Source organism: Suricata suricatta, chromosome 5, assembly GCF_006229205.1.
Source record: "Suricata suricatta isolate VVHF042 chromosome 5, meerkat_22Aug2017_6uvM2_HiC, whole genome shotgun sequence".
Classification (NCBI taxonomy): domain Eukaryota; kingdom Metazoa; phylum Chordata; class Mammalia; order Carnivora; family Herpestidae; genus Suricata; species Suricata suricatta.
In genome coordinates this window covers 32,435,270-32,442,316 of record NC_043704.1, presented here as the reverse complement: position 1 = coordinate 32,442,316, position 7,047 = coordinate 32,435,270, and positions in this window count along the sequence as shown.

The following is a 7,047-nucleotide window of genomic DNA, read 5'->3' as shown; positions in this document are numbered from 1 at the left end:
TGGGATTTCTTAGCTCCATGATTTATCAGATCATGTTAAATATTTTAGCATATTTGGATCTCAGTTATGATAATGATGATAAAACCAGTTAATGAGCATTCTTTTGTTAACATAGGATAGATACTTTCCACAGCTCACCTCATTTAAGTTTCAAAAACCTCAAAAGTATGTATGTATGTATCATCATTGGTCTTGCTGTTGTTGTCGGTAGTTTCATCATTATATTTTCTCCATTGTACAGATGGCAAACTGAGACTTGACCAAAATAAAATAATTCTTGGGTAGTTCGTTTAAAATTTTAAATCTTACTCCAAGCCTTTATCCATTTCTGTGGAAAGAGGAATGCAACTCTAGTGTCAATTCTAATAATAGTACTGTCAAAGCAGGAGGAGCTTGTATCCTTCAAAATCCTAAATAGAGAGGTTATATAGCCCTTTCCAACGTTTACTGTTCATGGAAAGTATCATCTTGGAATTGTACATGAACTTCCCTATGCAAAATCATCTCCATGTTTACACATGGCTCGTGTCTATTTTATGAGTCAAATAGGTCCCTTCAATTCACCCCTAGTCAATATATTGCAGGTTCTTATTACTTGGTTCTCATCAATCATTTATTAGCCAGTCCTTTTTGTTTCAATCATTTGCATAAGTCCACATGAAAAAGGAACTCAGGATTTAGAACTAAATAATTATATTTTATTTATCTTTTTATTTGTTTATTTTGAGAGAGAGAGAGCACATGTGAGAAGAAGAGAGTGGGAGAGGGGTTGAGAGAGAGAGAGAGAAAGAGAGAATCCCAAGCAACTCTGTGCTGTGAACGTGGAGCATGAGTGAAGCTTGATCCCACAAACTATGAGATCATGGCCTGAGCCGAAATCAAGAGTCCCACGCTTAACTGACTGAGCCACCCAGGTGCCCATATATTTAATTCATTCAATTTTGAATGGCACAGAATAGGTTGGCATGTACCTACTTCCTCTGTAGTTGTCATATAGTCTTGACTCTGACTACTGATATGAAGGAAATGAAAGAAAGTGTTCTCTTTGCTCTGCTATGATGCTCATGGAAGCTTGTGTAGATAGAGCCTGTCAGCCCCTGTCCTTAAGGAAACAAAATGAACACCCCTCCATCCACCCACTTGAGTCTGTAGAGTGAAAGAGAAATAACTGTGTTGTTAATATTGAGATCTGGGGTTTGGTTTTTACTGCAGTATAACCCAGACTACACTGACTGACACATAGGTCAAATTACGAAAAAATACTTTCTCATCTATAAAGTTATGTGGATGAACTAGACTTAATGATTAACAAGACTATTTGTAATTTCTTATATTCAATGGGTCTCTGAGAAAGAAAAACAATTTCCTCTTTTCTATTTGAAAAACATGTAGTCACCAAAATATACTTTATATACATGGCATTAATAATAGAGACATAGAGAAATGATATTGGAAATCATTTAAAGATCTGTGGGTTATTGTTGGTTTGTTTTGATTTTTTTACTAAACTCAGCCAAAGGCAGAGTTTTCTGATTATCTTGTCATCCTAAAATATCCCAAGTTTTCTTCTTGCAAAGTGAGCTGCTTACATTTGATTTATTATCAACCAGCTCTGAGTAACATTTCTATGTCCTTCTCCCCAGATGCACTCTTCCTGAAAAAATGAGAAAGAGTAAAATATTACATCCAGTATACAACAAAATAAAACCATCTGAAATTCAGTTTTGATTAAAGAAATCAAATATAACTTTAAAAATTTCAGAGGAATCGAAATTAATAAACACAATTATTAAGGTATTTTTTTAAATGACCAGCAGCAAAATAATGGGAAGAATAGAAATCTACCCAGAAGACTGCTTGTCATTTAGCCAAAAAACTAACAGTTCTATAGTTAGTACATAGATATATACAGATACTCATACATACATGGCATTAATAATAGAAACATAGAGAAATGGGTCAAGATGCTATGCAGCTTTTTGATTATACAAGCCCATCTTTCTCAAATTTGTTATCTCCATAATAGGGTGCCAAGAGAAAGGTACTTTTTAGGATTTATCCCCTTTTCTCTGCTTGAGTTGTACCTTTTAGGGTTCCTGCTTTTTGTTGTATAGAACCAAATAAATGTTGTGAGGTCCTTGGGCATTTAGATATGACTTACAATTGAAAAAGTTTGTGGCTTCCATCTTGAGAAAGCATTAGCAAAAATGTTGTACACAGCCATGTATTAGTCTGGTAGGGCTGCCATAACAAAATACCACAAACTGGGTGGTTCAAACAACATAAATTTATTTTTCATTGTTCTGGAGGCTGAAAGTCTAATGTCAATGCTTATACCATTGGTTTCTCCTGAGGCCACTCTTCTTGGCTTGCAAATGGCCACTTTTTTTTTTTTTTTTACTGTGTTTTCACATGGCCTTTCCTCTATGTGTATGTACTGGGTATATCCTTTTTAAAAAATATTTACTTATTTTTGAAAAAGAGAGAGAGAGAGCATGAATGGGGAGGGGTCAGAGAGAGATGGAGACAGAAGATCCTAAGCAGGCTCTAAGCTGATAGCAGCAAGTCTAATGGTTTGAACTCCTGAACAGCAGATCATGACCTGACCTGAAGCCAACCAACTTCAAAGTCATGACACTCAACTGAATGAGCCACCCAGGTGCCCCAGTGTCTGTCTTCTCAATCCTATGGCATTCGGGACTCACCCTTATGACATTGTTTAACCTTACCTACTTCCTTAAAGTCTCTATCTTCAAATACAGTCAAATTGAGCATTAAAACTTTAACCTAGGAATTTTAGGAGACATAAGTGAGTATAACAGGCCAGATAATAACTATTTCAGCCTTTTGAACCAGAAGGTGTCTGTTGTAAGTACTCAATTCTTCTATTACAGTGTAAAAAACAAGCAGTCCTAGCTAATACACAAATTAGTTCTAGCTAATACACAAATGTGGCTGTATTTTAATAAAACATTTATGAACACTGAAATTTGAATATTACATATTTTTCACATGTCATAAAATATTACTACCACTTAAGAATGTAAAAAAAAATTCTTAGTTTTCAGGCAATACAAAAAAAGTTGACAACTAGATCTGGCTCACAGGTTGAAGATTGCCAACCTCCAATCTTGGTCATACTGGTAATTCATTAAGACATTGTCTGGTTTTAACTTTCCAAGATATAGGTGGTTGATAAAATAAAACAAGAGCACCACTCCCTGATCTGCAGTCATAGATATTCTTGAAAGCATCCTATCATCAGGGAAGGAAGGAAGAAGGCATGCCAATGTCATCAGTATTCCATCAAATATACAATCAAATCTGGACTTAGTCTCAGATGCACAGTAGTAAGCAAGAAATATCAGCTCTGATATTCTGAGCTCTTTATAATTTTGTAATTTTAGATCTTTATGAAGCAATTATTCTAGGTAAGAAAAAAGTACAGAATCAATATTTTTTAAGTTAAGAAACTCCCAAAGGAGACTAATCAGAAACGCTTCTCTTTAAGTAATTTTACTGCATAGAAGATTTTTCAAGGTCTCTTAATAAATGCCGAAATCAAGCCTCAGGAGTGTATTTTAGATTTTCTATTTTTATCTTGTGTCCCTTGTTACCTTTTCACACTTAGCAGTATGGTTTTTTTTTTATTCTGCCGTGAATGGGCTGGCAGGAAAGATAAGTGATAATTGTTCATTGCTTGTACTATTCAGGTACATGCACACTGACTTTCAATATTATTTGGAAAATTATTAGACAGTGTACTTTCTGATTGATTAGAAAAGAAGGAAAGGAAAAGGAAACATTTCCCAACATTACTATTCATCCTTGTTTGTAAGAATTGAGTTTTAAAAAACACTACCACTTTAGAGTTATGAGCAATGCTGATATTAGGTTCTACCCATATTCTTTATCACATTTTAAGGCCATAATAGTCCCCAAAAAGTATACTATAATCAAGAAATGGAGGGGGGAAATAAACTTCATTTTTCAATGAGATAATAGAAATCTCTTGATATAAACACCATTTGGAAGTCCTTTTTTTCCTTTTTTTCTGAAAATTGTAGCAGAAACCTCTGGTAAAGTAAAACAGTTCTAATTCCATATGGTTGCATGAATTACAATATAATTTTCAGAAATGCACATGGGAGCAAATGGCTAGCTAGTGCAGATTGTTGTACGGATTATGTCCAATCTGCTTAATTTTAGGAAGGGGAACTGTTAATTATCAGATCAAATGATCATTCCAAATGGTCTTTACACAGGGTAATCCTAGATTAGTAAAATTTAAGACAAATTATAGAGATCTACATCACAGCAAAATCAAGTCTCCAATCATCACATAGGCCATAGGTGGCCATCTAAAATTCCTTATTTCTTAGATGAGGTAGTGAATGGCACTGAGGGCATGTTTGAATAGGAAGACTCTGCCATGATGGGTATACAAGTACGTTCACTTTATTCCCAACATCATATTGAACTAATTTCAAGATAGACTTGCCCTGGGTAAGCTCAAATTAATTACAAAATGTTAACGTTATAAGATTATAAAATTAATACATGCACATTCTAGGTAATTTGGAAAAAAGAAAAAACAAATAAAAAGAATTGACTTTATTTCACAACTCAGTAGCAATTGTTAACCTTTTGCCACAATTGCTTTTAGTCATGTATGTGTTTTTTTCTTTCTTTATCCCCATGTCTATCAGATCTCTTTGCATTTCTCTATCTGAATTGAGTCTATTTTCAATTTAAAGCAAATAATTTAAATACTATAGACTATACCTATGTTAGGGTGATTAAATATAATTTTCTCTAAAGAAATGAACATTAAACATAAAAAGTTAATGTTCAGTGGGTCATAAAGTCATCTTGAAATGTATCTCCTTATAATTAACCCCTGAGAAAAGGTGAAGATAAGTAAAAGTAGATTGAAAAGAGTTTAAGTTTAGACATTCAATATACTTTAGAGGAGCCAACGACTATAGGTCTGTGAAAATAGTGTTAGAAATTCTATGTCAGGTCTATAGCTACAAATTAGATGTTCAAGATAAATAAATAAATTTAAAGATCCTATATTCTTGTTTATTGAGAGAACATACCTGGGTTAATGGAGACATCTATTTATTCATCCCCCTGTCCAACAATACTTACCAGGGGTCTGTTATATGAAAGACATGATTCATATGATACATTCATATTCAAAAGGCAGAAAAGTTTAAAGAAAAAAAATAGCTTTTAAATCCTAAACAACTATTCTTAGTCATTAAAACCTTAACCAAACTCAAATCAAATTAAAAAAGTTAACCTCCAGAATTGTTATTTGATGCCTGATCTTCCAGATGTATAAATCAACCTTACTCAGTGACTACCACATTTATTTCTCAAATCATCCTTTTCAGATGATTCTTCTTCTATCTTAAGATGGAGAAATGTTTATTCTGTTTGCTACCATATTTCAGTTATCTTTGCTAGGCATGAGTTCATCATTCATAAAAATTAACACTCCACTTCTTGTGATTTCCTATAATGGACTCCAAGTAAAAGCCTAGTTTTCTAGTTTCACTGGCAAAGCACAGTGAGGAAAAGGGGCCACCCTACAATACTAAACTTAAAAACTTTTCTCACCATTGACTTATTTGCCATATTAGCATAGGGTCTTCCCCAGATGAAACTGTGGAAATTATTGATTCAAAACATAGTGCTATGAACAATTCTAGGTTATAGAAATTAAGAACTAGTCATGTTCACTGCTAGGAACCAACAAATGGGTAACTACCGCACAACGTGGTGAGAGCTGCCCAACCACAGGAATAAGCAAAGGGCTACGGAAAATGAGAAGAGAGAATGGATATTGTGTTTCCTGTCGTCTGGGCTAAGACTTAAAAAATTAGACTTTTCTAGGTAGAGAATAGAATGGGATGAGGTAGGGAAAGAACAAATATCTAGACAGGATTCTTTGTAAGGAAAGGCCATGTAAAATCTCACAAATTTATAAGCTTGTGTTGTGGAATAGTCAAGTATTCTACCAATGAGACAGAAGACTGCACATGAGAGAAAATGCATATGGATTGCTGCTGAAGATGAGTGGATGAGCAGGTAGCCTATGGAAGCCTGGATTATCTGCTTAGAGTTTGGACTTCATCCTATGAAAAATAGCAGGGCTTTAGGTGATGAGAAGCAGGAAAGCAAAGTTTGTGAGATTCATCTCAGATTTAACCTCTCTTTTTCTGCTTTCATTGTAGACTTTTGCCTTGAACACCGAGCCCCCTCACTAAGCTTCTGCCTGCCTCTGACTGATAACTTCAGACTGTGTTCTGTCACACACTTTCCTGCTGTGTCCCCAGTATTCACATCTCTACATTAAATATTTCTCAGCCATTGTGCTGAAAAAAAAAAAAGGTTCATGTTAAAGGCAAGAAATAGATTTAACTTCCACATCAAATATTGCACAATAGTAGTGGTTTAGTGGAGCATGGTGTTGGAGAAGAGGCACTAGGGAAGAGTTCCATGATTCATTATGATTGACTGGTGTGCTTGCAAGAGACGGACACGACTGAGAGGTTGTGGCCACCTTAAGATGACAATAGCTGTATGGCTTATTTTTCTACGATCTCCCAAAATAGCTATGTTAAAAAACGTTTCCCAAGCTTTGGCCATTCATGTAACACTTACAGAATGCTTGTTATTTTCAAGAATCATACATGCTTTCATTTACTTAATAATTCCTTTGTTTATAAACAAATGTATTAATCCCAAAATAGTGGATATATGTGTACAAAATAGAATAACCATGCATGACGTTGATGAACATCAACTTCAGAATAGTGGAAAAGGGAGGCAAGGAAAGAATGAGAGGCATTAGCTGAACATGTTCATTTTATTTACATTCCGTCAAGGACAGAAATTACATGATGGTTTGTTTTGTTTTTTGTTGGTTTTTTTTCCCCCCTAGTAAGTGTGTCTTGGGTTTTTCCCTTATTATTTTTGTTACTTTTTTTTCCTCTTCTTTTTTTGGTGGTGGGGGTGATGATGTTTAAATGAAGT